This window comes from Oryx dammah, unplaced genomic scaffold (assembly GCF_014754425.2).
Source record: "Oryx dammah isolate SB20612 unplaced genomic scaffold, SCBI_Odam_1.1 HiC_scaffold_2, whole genome shotgun sequence".
NCBI classification, from domain to species: Eukaryota; Metazoa; Chordata; class Mammalia; order Artiodactyla; family Bovidae; genus Oryx; species Oryx dammah.
In genome coordinates, this window is record NW_024070186.1 from 88,544,814 (window position 1) to 88,561,543 (window position 16,730).

The 16,730-nt window shown below is 43.2% G+C and overlaps 1 protein-coding gene and 1 pseudogene across 5 annotated transcripts in view; one reads left to right on the forward strand and one right to left on the reverse strand.

Annotated features, from left to right (window-relative positions):
• MYLK (myosin light chain kinase) overlaps positions 1-16,730 on the forward strand; it is a 195,697-nt gene that overhangs the window by 55,340 nt on the left and 123,627 nt on the right. The gene's annotated exons all lie outside the window — the stretch shown is intronic.
• On the reverse strand, positions 7,300-7,770 carry LOC120870679 (annotated as a pseudogene).

Here is a 16,730-nt window from a genome sequence, read left to right on the forward strand (position 1 = left end):
GAAAATTATTCCTAAGATATTTTATGTTCTTTAACAATTGCAGCATATTTTGCATAGTAGCGCATCTTAATTCAAACCAGCTGTATTTCAAGAGCTCAGTAACGACTGGTGGCTAATGGCTACCATACCAGACAGCAGAGCTCTAGAAACTCCCATGTGAATAGGGATAAACAAGGTTTACGTGGAGAAAAGAGAAAAGAAGCCCACAGGTATAAACGAGGTGGTGGCTTGTCCAGGGCAGTCACTCCACAGTGTGAACCTCGGGCATGGGGTAGAGGGAGGAGTGGGGCTGATATGAGGAGATATGCCCCTCATCCCACGCTGTGACTCTGAGAAGGCCCTTTGTGTCTCAGGGACCAGACAGTCACTTAAATCATTTCAAGCAATAGATGGTTAATTTTAAGGACTTGAGCTCAGGAACCCAGGGAGAAACAGATTGGTCAGCCCAGAGGTGATCCGACCTCAGAACAGCTCAGACCCACCATTAGGCATGTTTAACGCGAATGCAAGGGCACCCAGATCACCTGGGGAACCTTGTGAAAACGCAGATTCTGGTACCGTAGCTCTGGAGTGCTGCGCACATGCCTACAGTTCTAACCAATTCAGTTCAGTTCAGTCGCTCAGTCATGTCCAACTCTGCGACCCCATGGACCGTAGCACGCCAGGCCTCCCTGTCCATCACCAACTCTCAGAGTCTACTCAAACTCATGTCCATTGAGTCACTGATACTATCTCATCCTGTTTCCCCTTCTCCTCCTGCCTTCAATTTTCCCCAGCATCAGTGTCTTTTCAAATGAGTCAGTTCTTTGCATGAAGTGGCCAAAGTATTGGAGTTTCAGCTTCATTATCAGTCCTTCCAATGAATATACAGGACTGATCTCCTTTAGGATGGACTGGTTAGCTCTCCTTGCAGTCCAAGGGACTCTCAAGAGTCTTCTCCAACACCACAGTTCAAAAGCATCAATTCTTTGGCCCTCAGCTTTCTTTAGAGTCCAACTCTCACATCCATACCTGACTACTGGAAGAACCATAGCTTTGACTAGATGGACCTTTGTTGGCAAAGTAATTGCTCTGCTTTTTAATATGCTGTCTAGGTTGGTCATAACTTCTCTTCCAAGGAGCAAACGTATTTTAATTTCATGGCTTCAGTCACCATCTTCAGTGATTTTGGAAAATAAAGTCTCTCACTGTTTCCACTGTTTCCCCATCTATTTGCCATGAAGTGATGGGACCAGATGCCATGATCTTAGTTTTCTGAATGTTGAGCTTTAAGTCAACATTTTCACTCTCCTCTAACACTTTCATCAAGAGGCTCTTTAGTTCTTCTTCACTTTCTGCCATAAGGGTGGTGTCATCTGCATATCTGAGGTTATTAATATTTCTCCCGGCAATCTTAATTCCAGCTTGTGCTTCCTCCAGCCCAGCATTTCTCATGATGTACTCTGCATATAAGTTAAATAAGCAGGGTGACAATATACAGCCTTGACGTACTCCTTTCCCGATTTGGAACCAGTCTGTTGTTCCATGTCCAGTTCTAACTGTTGTTTCCTGACCTGCATACAGATTTCTCAAGAGGCAGGTCAGGTGGTCTGGTATTCCCATCTCTTTCAGAATTTTCCAGTTTGTTGTGATCCACACAGTCAAAGGCTTTGGCATAGTCAATAAAGCAGAAGTAGATTTTTTCTGGAACTCTCTTGCTTTTTCGATGATCCAACAGATGTTGGCAATTTGATCTCTGGTTCCTCTGTCTTTTCTAAATCCAGCTTGAACATCTGGAAGTTCATGGTTCACATATTGCTGAAGCGTGGCTTGGAGAATTTTGAGCATTACTTGCTAGCGTGTGAGATGAGTGCAATTGTGTGGTAGTTTGAGCATTCTTTGGCACTGTAGTTCTAACCAGCCACTGGTGATGCCTGTGTGGCTGGTCTACAGATCACACTTTAAGCAGTAAGGAAGAATTCCATTACAGATGTGATGTATTCATCCTGCCAACTGCCAAATCGCTTCAGTCGTGTCCAACTCTATGTGACCCCATAGATGGCAGCCCACCAGGCTCCCCCATCCCTGGGATTCTCCAGGCAAGAACACTGGAGTGGATTGCCATTTCCTTCTCCAAGCATGAAAGTGAAAAGTGAAAGTGACATCACTCAGTCGTGTCTGACTCTTTGCGACCCCATGGACTGCAGCCCACCAGTCTCCATCCATGGGATTTTCCAGGCAAGAGTACTGGAGTGGGGTGCCATTGCCTTCTCCAGTATTTATCCTAGTATGAGTGATTCTCAAGGGTGAGCATGCGTCAGAATCACCCGGAGGGCTTCTGAAACCACAAACTGCTAGGCGCTGCCCCAGAGTTTCTGGGTTAGTAGCTGCAGGATGAGGAGAAGGCAATGGCACCCCACTCCAGTACTCTTGCCTTGAAAATCCCATGGATGGAGGAGCCTGGTGTTCTGCAGTCCATGGGGTCGCTGAGAGTTGGACACGACTCAGTGACTTCACTTTCACTTTTCACTTTCATGCATTGGAGAAGGAAATGGCAACCCACTCCAGTGTTCTTGCTTGGAGAATCCCAGGGACGGTGGAGCCTGGTGGGCTGCCGTCTCTGGGATCGCACAGAGTCAGACACGACTGAAGCGACTTAGCAGCAGCAGCAGCAGCAGCTGTAGGATGAGCTGAAGAGTTTTCATTTCTAAAAGTTTCCTAGTGGTGTTGATACTAGGTTGATGCACACTGGGTCCAACACTTTGAGAACCAGTAGGCCTGTGCCTCTGCCTACTATGTTAGAGTTCTCCAGATAAACAGAATAGATCATATGTGAAAGTGAAATCGAAATCGCTCAGTCATGTCCGACTCTTTGCGACCCCGTGGACTGTAGCCCACCAGGCTCCTCTGCCCATGGGATGCTCCCAGCAAGAATACTGGAATGAGTTGCCATTTCCTTCTCCAGGGGATCTTTCCGATCCAGGGATAGAACCCAGGTCTCCCGCATTGCAGGCAGACGCTTTAACCTCTGAGCCACCAGGGAAGCCCAGATCATATGTATATGTTGTATAAAAAGATTCACGACAAGGAATTGGCTGTCATTATTATGGGGGCTGACAAGTCCCAAGATCTTCAGTCAGCAAGCTGGAGAATCAGGAGACCTGATGGTGTCATTCTTGCCCAAATTCTAACGCCTGAGAATCAGGACAGCGGATGATGCGGTTCCAGTCCTAAGCGGGAAGGCCCTGTAGGTGATGGTTTCTGAGGCTGCTCCACTTGTCTCTGTTGAAAAGCAAAGACACATGCCTCATCCTGGCATGTCTCCCAGAGCTAAGAGTGTGTCCCTCTATCCACAGCCTTGCGCTTCACTCTGTCCCTCTCTGGGCCAGGCCCATTTCAGATAGGCTCCCTGCCCTCTCGGAGGTTACCTCCTGCTGGAAAGAGACTGCAAATAGATAACCAATATGACTTAGTAGAATTAAGTACTCCCAGACCATGTGTGAGAAACAGAGCCAGGTGGCAGGCCACCCAGAATGTGGCAGCAGAAGGGAGAGTGACCCCACGTCATGGCGTTTAAGGGGCAAGAGTGGCCTTAGTGACCACTAGCCTAGCTACGCTGGTGTCGCTGACACCAGGGTTATCTGGTGATATTTGGATTTGTAGGAAATCTTTTACACTATGTTTTGCTACTACCCTTTTTCGGGAACAGATTTCTCAGATCCGTTTCATTTTCACATTGAATTAGATTGATGACAATATATATTTTGAGACTGTGTCTATTTGCAGTGGCTGAGTTTTCAATCACTCTATTCCTCAAGAACATCTGTTATGATTCTCCTTTTGTTGTGTTGTTCTCTCATACCATCTTCTTTTACCTAAATCTTCTACCTTCTTTAAAGACCTGTAATTATATTTCTCATTTGTACTCTTTATAAGCTCTTTTCAGTCCATAACACCTCCAATCACTCTCCCTTTTCTAGGTGTACATGCCCTATTTTTTTTCTTACCTAGTCAGAATATTAAAATGCTCTGAATTTTGTCCTTTTCTATCTCATCAAAGTTAAATATATAAATGTGGTAGAGATAAAATTATTCTTTTTGCCCCTGCAGTCTCACTGTTAAACAGTTGTGTGTCAAGAGTGCCTTGGCAGAGGGCTCACGTATTTGCTACATGGAAAAGTTAGATGACAAATGACTTGGTCTCATTCTGTTCTTGAAGGATGACTTCCAAATCCTTGTCTCCCTTAACTATATGCCAGCACCGCTGACTGGCCCAGTTTTTACTCCTGATGGTGCCATCTTTTCTCCTCATCTCTTACTCCTCCATCCGGCTCTCCCATCTCCACCCCAACCCCCCCTATACTTTCCCGTTGCTTGTAGTCCTGGCCGCTTCTTCATTCATCAAGCTTTATTGCATGTGCAAACTTTGTGCTGTTATCTAAGAGCAACGAGACTTGGTAATTGCTCTCAAGAGGCTGACTTTCTTGACCTCATATTTCATTGTTATGTGATGATTAGGCAACAACATCAGGAGGCATTTAGGAAGTGCTGACTTTGGGTGGTGCCGTGTGGGAGACAAAATACTTTGTCAGATCCTTTCTGCAAGAACCTGGTTGGTCAGATAAGACCCAGACATGTTGAAAGCTAAGTCAAAACACAACCCCAGTCATAAGATAGCATTGGTTTATCTGCCAAATGATTGGCACATCAGCTCTGTAAGCTTAGAGGAGGACGAGATCTCTAGAGGCTGAAACATGTGATGTCTTCTTGGTGGAGGAAGGACTTGGTTCGTCCTGGAGGAGCAGGTCAGGTGGATGCCATTTGGATGGCAGAGTCTGATTCTGATGATAGGGATGGGAGAACAGTGGAGAGAATTAAGGCCTGGGGTGGAGGGCTGGGCAGGAGCAGAGATAGTGGGAAATGAAACTGAAGGAGAGATTGGGAGGAGACCGTGGCAGGTCTGGAGCATGAGGCCAGGTGGTTTGTAGAGTCATATCCATCCCAGAGTATGAGTGGACAGTTCTGCCCTTCATCACTGGTCTTCTATTTTCATACTTCATGTCGCTCTCCAGGTGAAAGGAAAAGAACTTGAACTGTTGGAGCCCATTCCCTATGAATTCATGGCCTGATGGGTCTAAATATAAAGACCCGGACTGTAAAAAAAAAAAAAAAAAAAAAACAAGAATGAATGAAGCATTAAAAGAAGATAGCATAGCAAGACAGTTACAGACCACTGCTCCCCTTAGCCACAGCTAGAAGGACAGACATACTATGTGCTTATTTCTGCTTCATGAATCTTCTAACTTATTTTTATTTTTCGGAATGCATGGGTTTCTACCACACATGATCACAGATTTTTCACATGTTCCATGTTTGATACACCATCATTTTGTGTGATTCCAAGCAAAAATGGGTTGCTTATTAGTACAATGAATTTCTGCAGAACCACGCTTAAAATAACGTTCCCATACACTACACTTGCCCACTGGGTGGTTTCTGAACAGACATCCATATAGTAGTTGCAGCCAAATTACTCCCACCACATCAGACCCACAAATACAGAGGGGCTCAAACCAGAGGTGACTTTCTCTTTATTTCCTTTCTGATAAATTTTTATAAAATCAGTCTTTATGACTTAAGTACTAAAGGGAATGCCTGCTACTTGGCTTGGTGTTTTGGGGGGTGGAATCACAATGGAAAATAACTCTTGAGAAGTGAGCTGGGATGCCTGGGAGTCTTGGCCTCAGAAAGAAGACTCTAAAGGAAATAGCCATTTTCTCTCTTTAGAGGATCTAAATCCTTTTCAGAGTACTTATTTAAGACAACTTAGAGATCACTGGTTGCCATTTATTGAATTATTCCTCCCTCCAGAATGAAACTTCAGGTCACTACTCCTTTGAATTCATTTGGTAGGATATGACTACCTTATCCATCAATGACTGGGAAGTAGTTCTAAGTGGTGAATATTTTATTTCAACCCCTTGAGGAAGAATTGGTTCTTTAGTGCATCCGTTCCTGGGGATCCAAACAGAACTCCTGAAATGTCTACTTGATGTCCTTGGATGACCTCCTTAGCCTTATGGAAGGATGAACAGCTGAGCCTTGAACAACACAGGTTTGAAATGTGTGGGTCCACTTGTACATGGATTCTTTTCAATAAATAGTATTTTCATTTAATTAAGTGTGGGGAAAAGCTTGTCTTTGATTAGAGATCACAATAATCAAATCAAAAGAACTAGGGTTTGAGTCCCAGTTCTGTACAAGTCATTTCAACTTACTCCCCTTGGGTGAGTCATGTATCAGTTCCTTCATTTCTGAGACAGATTAGCAGTATGTGAATCTTCTACTACATGGGGTGGATGCCCCCAACCCCCATGTTCTTCAAGGGTCAGCTACTTGTTATTGAGTGTCATTGTATAAGAATAATGCACGTGTGTACCTTCCGTGGAGAATGCACTGTGGTGTGGCAGTGACCTCCAAAGCTCACTGCCTGATTGGAGGCAGTAGGGTTTATATGGGGCGAGGCCCCTGCTTATACAGGGACAGGCAGCCCCTGGGAGAGGCCTGTTAACATGTAGGGTCAAGACTTTCATGACTCCTGGAAGACACAGCTAAGACCTTGACAGGTGACAACACAAACCTTCTTGGGAAGGAAGGCAGCCTAGCCACCTCGTCATCCTGAAGTCCCCCCTCCCTCCCCTTTGCCAGTCCATCACCAGATCCTGCTGGGCCAGCTCATTTGTCCCCACTGCCACCATTCCAGCCCATCATCTCTGTCCTGTTGCATGGATTCCCAACTTGTCTCCCCAATTCCACACATCAGTCAGTCAGTTCAGTCGCTCAGTCATGTCTGACACTTTGCGACCCCATGAATTTCCACGTTGCTGCTAAAAAAAAAAAAAAATCAAACATATTTTATCACTCCCTCCCTTCAAATCTTCCAGCAAGGATTTCTACCTTTAAACTGAAATTCAGGATCTTCAGCAGGCCCTGCACCGGAATGTCCCCTCCCCCATCTTTGAAGCACTTTGTCTTTCTCTTAAGGCTCAAGTTTTGTTCTAGCTTTTATTACACACACCAGTCTACTGGCTGAAGCTCTAGCTAATGACTTATGCATACTAGGGACTGAATCTGCGTTTCAGTACAGATGAGGTCTCAAGGATCCCATGTCATATAGCAGAAAGGTGTTTTGACACCACACTTACAGTCATTTCCCCCCATTTTTTCCACTTCAGTGGTCTGTCACTTGTCTTGCTATGTTATCTTCTCTTAAGGTTTTATTCCTTTTTTTTACAGTCTAGGTCTTTATTTTTACACCCATCAGGCCGTGAATTTATAGGGAATGGGCTCCAACAGTTCGGATTCTTTTCCACTGGTCCTCACGAAGTGTGCTTCTCTGGGTGGAGCAGGCTGGCACTTCGGATGAACCCAAGTTCCTTTCTCTTTGGCTTCCTTCTTTTTCTGATCATTTTCCTTTACCTGTTTCAGGAAGCTATCTCAGCTCTTAGAGTGCTTAATATGCTTGATATGCACACTAATTCTCTTGGCAGGAATCTTGCCCTTAACTTGCTTGTTTACAACGATGCCAACAGCATGCTGGGTTAGCACTGTAGACTCTCCCGGTTTTGCCACGGTCACTTGTGGGGCAATCCTCTTTGAATAGTACCCATTCCCTTGATATCTACAATATCACCCTTGTATTTGCATGTATGTGGCCAAAGGTGCAGCTCCGTGTTTTCTGAAAGGCTTAGAGAGCGTGCAGCCCCTCCTGTTTCCCTTTGTGTTGGTCATTTTGCTGAATTACCGGAAGATGGCAGCTCCAGCTGAAAGGGCTCTTTCTTCTTTTGTTTTATAATATGTGTGCTCTGTTATTTATCCTAACATTACTTTTTCTTTTTGCTATTTTTTTTGCTTTTTTCTCTTTATTGAGATACAGTTGACAAATAACATTGCTAACACTACTTGTTATTCTAGTGTCCACCTGTATGTCTTTGTTCCTTTATTTCCATGACTATACAGTGTTGTGTGATCATTCACTTTTAAATCCAAACATTCATATGAGTCAGTGCAGGCATCTGTTTCGTTATGTCTTCTAATATGCCTTAGAAAGCATCACTACGAACAAAGCTAGTGGAGGTGATGGAATTCCAGTTGAGCTGTTTCAAATCCTAAAAGATGATGCTGTGAAAGTGCTGCACTCAATATGCCAGCAAATTTGGAAAACTCAGCAGTGACCACAGGACTGGAAAAGGTCCGTTTTCATTCCAATTCCAAAGAAAGGCAATGCCAAAGAATGCTCAAACTATAGCACAATTGCACTCATCTCACACGCTAGTAAAGTACTGCTCAAAATTCTCCAAGCCAGGCTTCAGCAATACGTGAACCGTGAACTCCCTGATGTTCAAGCTGGTTTTAGAAAAGGCAGAGGAACCAGAGATCAAATTGCCAACACCCGCTGGATCATGGAGAAAGCAAGAGAGTTCCAGAAAAACATCTATTTCTGCTTTATTGACTATGCCAAAGCCTTTGACTGTGTGGATCACAATAAACTGTGGAAAATTCTGAGAGAGATGGGAATACCAGACCACCTAACTTGCCTCTTGAGAAATCTGTATGCAGGTCAGGAAGCAACAGTTAGAACTGGACATGGAACAACAGACTGGTTCCAAATTGGGAAAGGAGTACGTCAAGGCTGCATATTGTCACCCTGCTTATTTAACTTCTTTGCAGAGTACATCATGAGAAACGCTGGACTGGAAGAAGCACAAACTGGAATCAAGATTGCCGGGAGAAATATCAATAACCTCAGATATGCAGAGTCCTTATGCAACCAGTCCTTATATGCAACCAGTCCTTATGGCAGAAAGTGAAGAGGAACTAAAAAGCCTCTTGATGAAAGTGAAAGAGGAGAGTGAAAAAGTTGGCTTAAAGCTCAACATTCAGAAAACGAAGATCATGGCATCCGGTCCCATCACTCCATGGGAAATAGATGGGGAAACAGTGGAAACAGTGTCAGATATTTTTGGGCTCCAAAATCACTGCAGATGGTGACTGCAGCCATGAAATTGAAAGATGCTTACTCCTTGGAAGAAAAGTTATGACCAACCTAGATAGTATATTCAAAAGCAGAGACATTACTTTGCCGACTAAGGTCCGTCTAGTCAAGGCTATGGTTTTTCCAGTGGTCATGTATGGATGTGAGAGTTGGACTGTGAAGAAGGCTGAGCGCCAAAGAATTGATGCTTTTGAACTGTGGTGTTGGAGAAGACTCTTGAGGGTCCCTTGGACTGCAAGGAGATCCAACCAGTCCATTCTGAAGGAGATCAGCCCTGGGATTTCTTTGGAAGGAATGATGCTAAAGCTGAAGCTCCAGTACTTTGGCCACCTCATGCGAAGAGTTGACTCATTGGAAAAGACTCTGATGCTGGGAGGGATTGGGGCAGGAGGAGAAGGGGACGACCAAGGATGAGATGGCTGCATGGCATCATGGACTCGATGGATGTGAGTCTGAGTGAACTCCGGGAGTTGGAGATGGACAGGGAGGCCTGGTGTGCTGTGATTCATGGGGTTGCAAAGAGTCGGACATGACTGAGTGACTGAACTGAATATGCCTGAGCATATTATTTTGAAATAGTCACACTTGAACATCTGTTGATGTTCAATATTGAAATTTCTTATTGAAATAAATATTATTATAATTTACTTTCTTTTTAGTTTTCCTTAATCTTTTACTTAGGGTTTTACATTTGTTTTCTCTTTGAAATTATATAGATAGATGGTTAGTTTCAAATATTAATTCAGCATGGCACAGGGGACCTTGCTAAATACATGTTATAAAAAGTGAGCACATGTTCTGATTGAGTGAAGAACCACTGTTTTAAGCAATCTTCACTTTCACTCTTCACTTTCCTGCATTGGAGAAGGAAATGGCGGCCCACTCCAGTGTTCTTGCCTGGAGAATCCCGGCGGGCGGGCGGGGGGGAGCCTGGTGGGCTGCCGTCTGTGGGGTCGCACAGAGTCAGACACGACTGGAGTGACTTAGCAGCAGCAGCAGCAGCAGTATCTACTTTGAAGTTTCCTACAAGTAGGGTGACTGCTCCCTGGTTTGCCTGGAACAGTTATGATTTATTCCTGTTGTCCTGGCAGAATTATTAATTATGTCCCTTTCATTGTCCAGAGACCCTGTTTAGATAATAAATTGTATCACCACATGTTTTTAGAAGCATTTCTTCTTTTTGCCATCATGATCACATTGTTTCCCTTTGCAGCAGCATTCTCTGTGTCTAGTCAGCCTTTGACAAAAAGTGCTAGGTCCCTCCACTATTGAACTTTTCACTCCTAAAACCTGCCAGTATTCTTCTCTTTTACTCATCCTTGAAAAATCTAAAATTGCTGTTTAAATACCTTCAGTGCCTTTTTTCCCCTCTCACTAACTTTAGCCTGTCTTCATCAATTCTCTTAACTTACTCTTCTATTTTTGGCATTTCTACCTTAATCCCCTTTCCACTTTTTTTTTTAAACATAACCTTGCTGTTCTGCCAGATTTTCATACTTTCACAAAATTAATTTTGCCTTATCTGACAATTTGCAGCTTCAAATTTTTGCCTATAAATAAACCTTCTTAGCTATTTTAGTCCAAATTCTCTTTTTGCTTTGATGTATTTCTTTGGTGTTGACACACATTAAAATAAGCATTCCTCAATTCCATTTTTAGCTGACTTCTTTATATGTTACCTTGGATTGTACCTTAAACTGCTCTTACTCTGATATACAAGTACCTCCAAACAGCATTCCTTTGTTACTCTTTGAGGAAATGCCATATTTTTGTTTTATTTTCTTTTTTTTTTTTTAAGGAGTAAAGGAATTTTAACTTTTGGATTAAGACATTTGGCTCCCAAGAGTTCTAAAGATGCTTAGTCTAACTTTGTTTATTGTGATAAAATACACATTACATTAAATTTGCCATTTAAATATTTTTAAAGTGTACAATTCAATGGCATTAAGTACATTCACAATGGCGTGCAGCCATCAGCACTGTCTAGCTCCAAAGCTTTCCATCACATCCCAAACAGAAACCCCACACCCACTGAGCAGTCACTCTCCTTCCTCTGCCCCAGCCCCCAGCACATACTCATCTGCTTTCCGTCTCTGTGGATTTGCCTCTTCTGAACATTTCATACAAATGGAATCATATATTTTGTGTATGTCTGACTTTTTTCACTTAGCATAATTTTTCAAGGTTAATCTGTTGTGGCATGTGTCATCACTTTATTCCTTTGTATGGTTGAATAGCATTTCACTGTATCAGATCAGACCAGATCAGTCGCTCAGGCGTGTCCGACTCTTTGCGACCCCATGAATCGCAGCACACCAGGCCTCCCTGTTCATCACCATCTCCCGGAGTTCACTCAAACTCACGTCCATCGAGTCCGTGATGCCATCCAGCCATCTCATCCTCTGTCGTCCCCTTCTCTTCCTGCCCCCAAACCCTCCCAGCATCAGGGTCTTTTCCAATGAGTCAACTCTTCGCATGAGGTGGCCAAAGTACTGGAGTTTCAGCTTTAGCATCAATCCTTCCAAAGAACACCCAGGGCTGATCTCCTTTAGAATGGACTGGTTGGATTTCCTAGCAGTCCAAGGGACTCTGAAGAGTCTATAGACAGACCTTATATTGTTTATCCATTCATCTGTTGATCACTGTAATTTTTATTAAGTCTTTACTACAGCATGAAATGAGTGGTACAGTATAGCATTATAAGTGCAGTGAATGGTACAGAGATATTTTATTTTAAACTTTTAATTTTATATATGCGTACAGCTGATTCACAATGTTGTGATAGTTTCTAGGTGGAAAACAAAGTTACTCAGCCATAACATGTATCCATTCTCCCTCAAACCCTCCTCCCATCTAAGCTGCCACAAAACATTGAACAGAGTTCCCTGTGCTACATAGTAGAAACTTGTTGGTTATCCATTTAAAATGTAGCAGCGTGTACATGTCCATCCCAAACTCCCAAACTATCTCCTCCCCTCATCCCGACGCCCTCACTGGTAACCATAAGTTCATTTTCTATCAGTCATTTTCTGTTTTGTAAATGAGTTCATTTGTATCATTTCCTTTTAGATTCCACATATAAGGGATATTATATATTATATGATATTTCTCTGTGTTTGACTTACTTCACTCACCATGACAATCTGCAGGCCCATCTATGCTGCTGCAAATGACATTATTTCATTCTTTTTAATGGCTGAGGAATAGTGTGTGTGTGTGTGTGTGTGTGTGTGTGTGTGTGTGTGCGTGCGCCCTATATCTTCTTTATCTATTCAGTACAGGGATATTTTAGATGAGCGTCTTAGTGGTTGACATGTGACTAATGCTGGGGATACAATGTGTATAAGAGGTTATAACATTTGGATATATTTTCTTTGGGGTATTTTATTTTTTTTTATGTTTGGGTCATTTTACTATGTTTGGGTATTTTATTTCGCTTTTACCTGCTTATGATCACATTGATTAGAAAAGTTTGCATGCTGTTCCTTTTTTCATAAAATTCATTTATTTAAAAAATATTTGAATGCCTATAATGTGATGGGAACTAGTGTGCTTACCTTTGATGGATACAAAGATCTGGTAAAGATATGGTTTGGAAGTTATCAGCTTATGGGTATTATTTAAAGCCATAGGACCAAGACCTCCCAGGGAAGAGTCCATAGCGCTGAGGAGAAGACCCAAGACAGCCCTAAGGTGCTCATGGTGATAAAGTTCCAGGAAAGAAGGAGGTTGAGGAAGAACAGGCAACCTGGTAAAAGCAGGAGAGTCTGGAGGAAAAACGTGTTGGAGGGGATGGCCCTGGGGTCAAGTGCTACTGAGTGAGATGGGGAAGAGGTTGGAGCATGGGCTTTAGCAAGGTGGTGGTCAGAAGGGAGCTCAGTGGAGGGGAGAGGGTCACAGCCCAGCTGGAGTGTGCTAAGGAGCACATGATGTAACATTTTAATGTAGTTCCGAACATTTCATATATTCTGCAACATAATTCAGTGGCAGAAAAAGATTCTAGTTGTGCATTTTAACTTAGCCACTTATCTCCCTATCAACATGTGACAATTGCACCACTGCCAATATTTGCTATTACCAACAAGACCACAGTGAGCAGCTCTGTAAAGTTTCTTTCCTACTTGTAGCATCATTTCCTTTGACTAGAGAGACAGAAAGGAAGATGCTGGTCTAAGAGCAGAGCAACTTTAAAACTTAAAATGCTCTTGTGCTCACATACTTTCTGAAAGAACTGACTACTTGGCATTCCTCCAATGTTATCCAGCATCTTGACTGCAATTGTCAGTTGAGCCCTCCCAGAACAGGTCTTTCCTTTTATTTGCCTGTAACTTCTTTTAACCTTGAAAAGAGAATTTAATGAGAAGGACTAAACCCACATTATGGGGTGAAAAACATACACAGCTAGTTTAGTTCAGTTCAGTTGCTCAGTCGTATCTGACTCTTTGTGACCCCATGGACTGCAGCATGCTAGGCCTCCCTGTCCATCACCAACTCCCGGAGCTTACTCAAACTCGTGTCCATTGCGTCAGTGATGCCATCCAACCATCTCATCCTCTGTCATCCCCTTCTCCTCTTGCCTTCAATTTTTCCCAGCATCAGGGTCTTTTCACATGAGTCAGTTCTTCACATCAGGTGGCCAAAGTATTGAAGTTTCAACTTCAGCATCAGTCCTTCCAGTGAATATACAGGACTGATTTCCTTTAGGATGGACTGGTTGGATCTCCTTGCAGTCCAAGGGACTCTCAAGAGTCTTCTCCAACACCACAGTTCAAAAGCATCAGTTCTTTGGCCCTCAGCTTTCTGTAGAGTCCAACTCTCACATCCATACATGACCACTAGAAAAATCAAAGCTTTGACTAGATGGACCTTTGTTGGCAAAGTAATGGCTCTGCTCTTTAATATGCTGTCTAGGTTGCTTCCAAGGAGCAAGTGTCTTTTAATTTCATGGGTTCAGTCACCATCTGCAGTGATTTTTGAAGCCCCCCAAAATAAAGTCTGTGACTGTTTCCACTGTTTCCCCATCTATTTGCCATGAAGTGATGGGACCAGATGCCATGATCTTAGTTTTCTGAATGTTGAGCTTTAAGTCAACATTTTCACTCTCCTCTAACACTTTCATCAAGAGGCTCTTTAGTTCTTCTTCACTTTCTGCCATAAGGGTGGTGTCATCTGCATATCTGAGGTTATTGATATTTCTCCTAGCAATCTTGATTCCAGCTTGTGCTTCACCCAGCATGATATACTCTACATATAAGTTAAATAAGCAGAGTGACAATATACAGCCTTTATGTACTCCTTTCCCGATTTGGAACCAGTCTGTTGTTCCATGTCCGGTTCTAACTGTTGCTTCTTGACCTGAATACATATTTCTCAGAAGGCAGGTCAGGTGGTCAGGTGGTATTCCCTTCTCTTCAAGAATTTTCCATAGTTTGTTGTGGTCTACACAGTCAAAGGCTTTGGCATAGTCAATAAAGCGGAAGTAGATATTTTTCTGGAACTCTCTTGCTTTTTTGATGATCCAACAGATGTTGGCAATTTGATCTCTGGTTCCACTGCCTTTTCTAAATCCAGCTTGAACATCTGGAAGTTCACGATTCACGTACTGTTGAAGCCTGGCTTGGAGAATTTTGAGCATTACTTTGCTAGCGTGTGAGATGAGTGCAATTGTGCTGTAGTTTGAACATTCTTTGGCATTGCCTTTCTTTGGGACTGGAATGAAAACTGACCTTTTCCAGTCCTGTGGCCACTGCTGAGTTTTCCAAATTTGCTGGCATATTGAGTGCAGCACTTTCACAGCATCATCTTTTAGGATTTGAAACAGCTCAACTGGAATTCCATCACCTCCACTAGCTTTGTTCATAATGATGCTTCCTAAGGCCCACTTGACTTCCCGTTCCAGGATGTCTGGCTCTAGGTGATTGGTCATAACATCATGATTATCTTGGTCCTGAAGATCTTTCTTGTACAGTTCTTCTTTGCTTTCTTGCTACCTCATCTTAGTATCTTTTGCTTCTGTTAGGTCCCTACCATTTCTGTCCTTTATTGTGCCCATATTTGCATGAAAAGTTCCCTTGGTATCTCTAATTTTTTTGAAGAGATCTCTAGTCTTTCCCATTTTTTTGTTTTCCTCTATTTCTTTGCATTGATCACTGAGGAAGGCTTTATCTCTCCTTGCTATTCTTTGGAACTCTTCATTCAAATGTGTATATCTTTCCTTTTCTCCTTTGCCTTTCCCTTCTCTTCTTTTCACAGCTGTTTATAAGGCCTCCTCAGACAACCATTTTGCCTTTTTGCATTTCTTTTTCTTGGATATGGTCTTGATCACTGCCTTCTGTACAATGTCATGAACCTCTGTCCATAGTTCTTCAGGCACTCTATCAGATCTAATCCCTTGAATCTATTTGTCACTTTCACTGTGTAGTCGTAAGGGATTTGATTTAGGTCATAGCTGAATGGTCTAGTGGTTTTCCTTACTTTCTTCAATTTAAGTCTGAATTTGGCAATAAGGAGTTCATGATCTGAGCCACAGTCAGCTCCTGGTCTTATTTTTGCTGACTGTATAGAGCTTCCCCATCTTTGGCTGCAAAGAACATAATCAATCTGATTTTGGTATTGACCATCTGGTGATGTCCATGTGTAGTATTTTCCCAGCTAACTAAATAGTTATATTAAGAAGAAGCACATATACCACAATTGCCAACCCATATGGAACGACGATATGAATGTGATTCCACTGTTCGTTATTAACTCTTTTTCACTGAGATCTTGGTATAACCTTAAACCAGATACAGCTGAGGAAAGGACTCAGCCATGAGCTTCATCCTCCACTCCTCTGTTCCTATGCATTCATGTAAGTGTGATCCGTGCGGGGATTTAAGAGTTTCCCCTTTTCCAGGAAACCCCCTGCCGATCTCTCACTGCAGCTGCCTGCTGTTATCAGGGAATGAGTTCTACCCTTTCCAGGAGTGCTTTGGGTGGAGTCTTATAAACATTCCCAGCCTATCACAAAAAGAGAGCACCTTTCAAGCCTATTGTCATCTCAAAAATTTCCTCCTCTCCCCTTCCCCATTCCTCAAAAATACCCCAACCACTTTGTCGCCACTTCCTGGTCACGTTGTGAGTTGTTCCTACGAGCAGCAGCATTTAGATAAAGGAGGTGGCACCAGTCATCTGGGTCTGCTACTTAACTGCTTCCTACCCAGCACAGCAGCACCACACCCAGGACCAGCAGTGCCCACTGTCCTGCTGGTGCAGGTTCTGGGATGTACTGGCTTCACTGGAGCCCCTCTCCAGTGATCTGCTTGCTCCCGCTGGACAGATACTGCTGTTTGCTGGGCCTTGAGTGGGGCGGTGATTGGGTCTGATGGGAACAGACTCGGCAGGAGTGATGCATTTGCCTCTGCCTGCTCCATTCAGTTGGCTCCTTTTCTGGAGAGGTCCTGATTTCCACAGGGCATCCCCAAAGTGGAAGGTCCAAGAACATGTAACTGCTCAGCCGAATGGTGGCGTGTTCTACAACAGGCAGATTGGGATGCTTGCTTGTACCATTACCGGCTCTGTGACTCAAGGGGGTGATCACATCTCTGAATCTCATTTTTTCCCACCAGTTTAAAAAATATAGAAGGATGATGTGATACCAGTCCCCTTAAATTATTGCAGGAAATCCATGCAATGATACATGTAAAGTGACCACCAT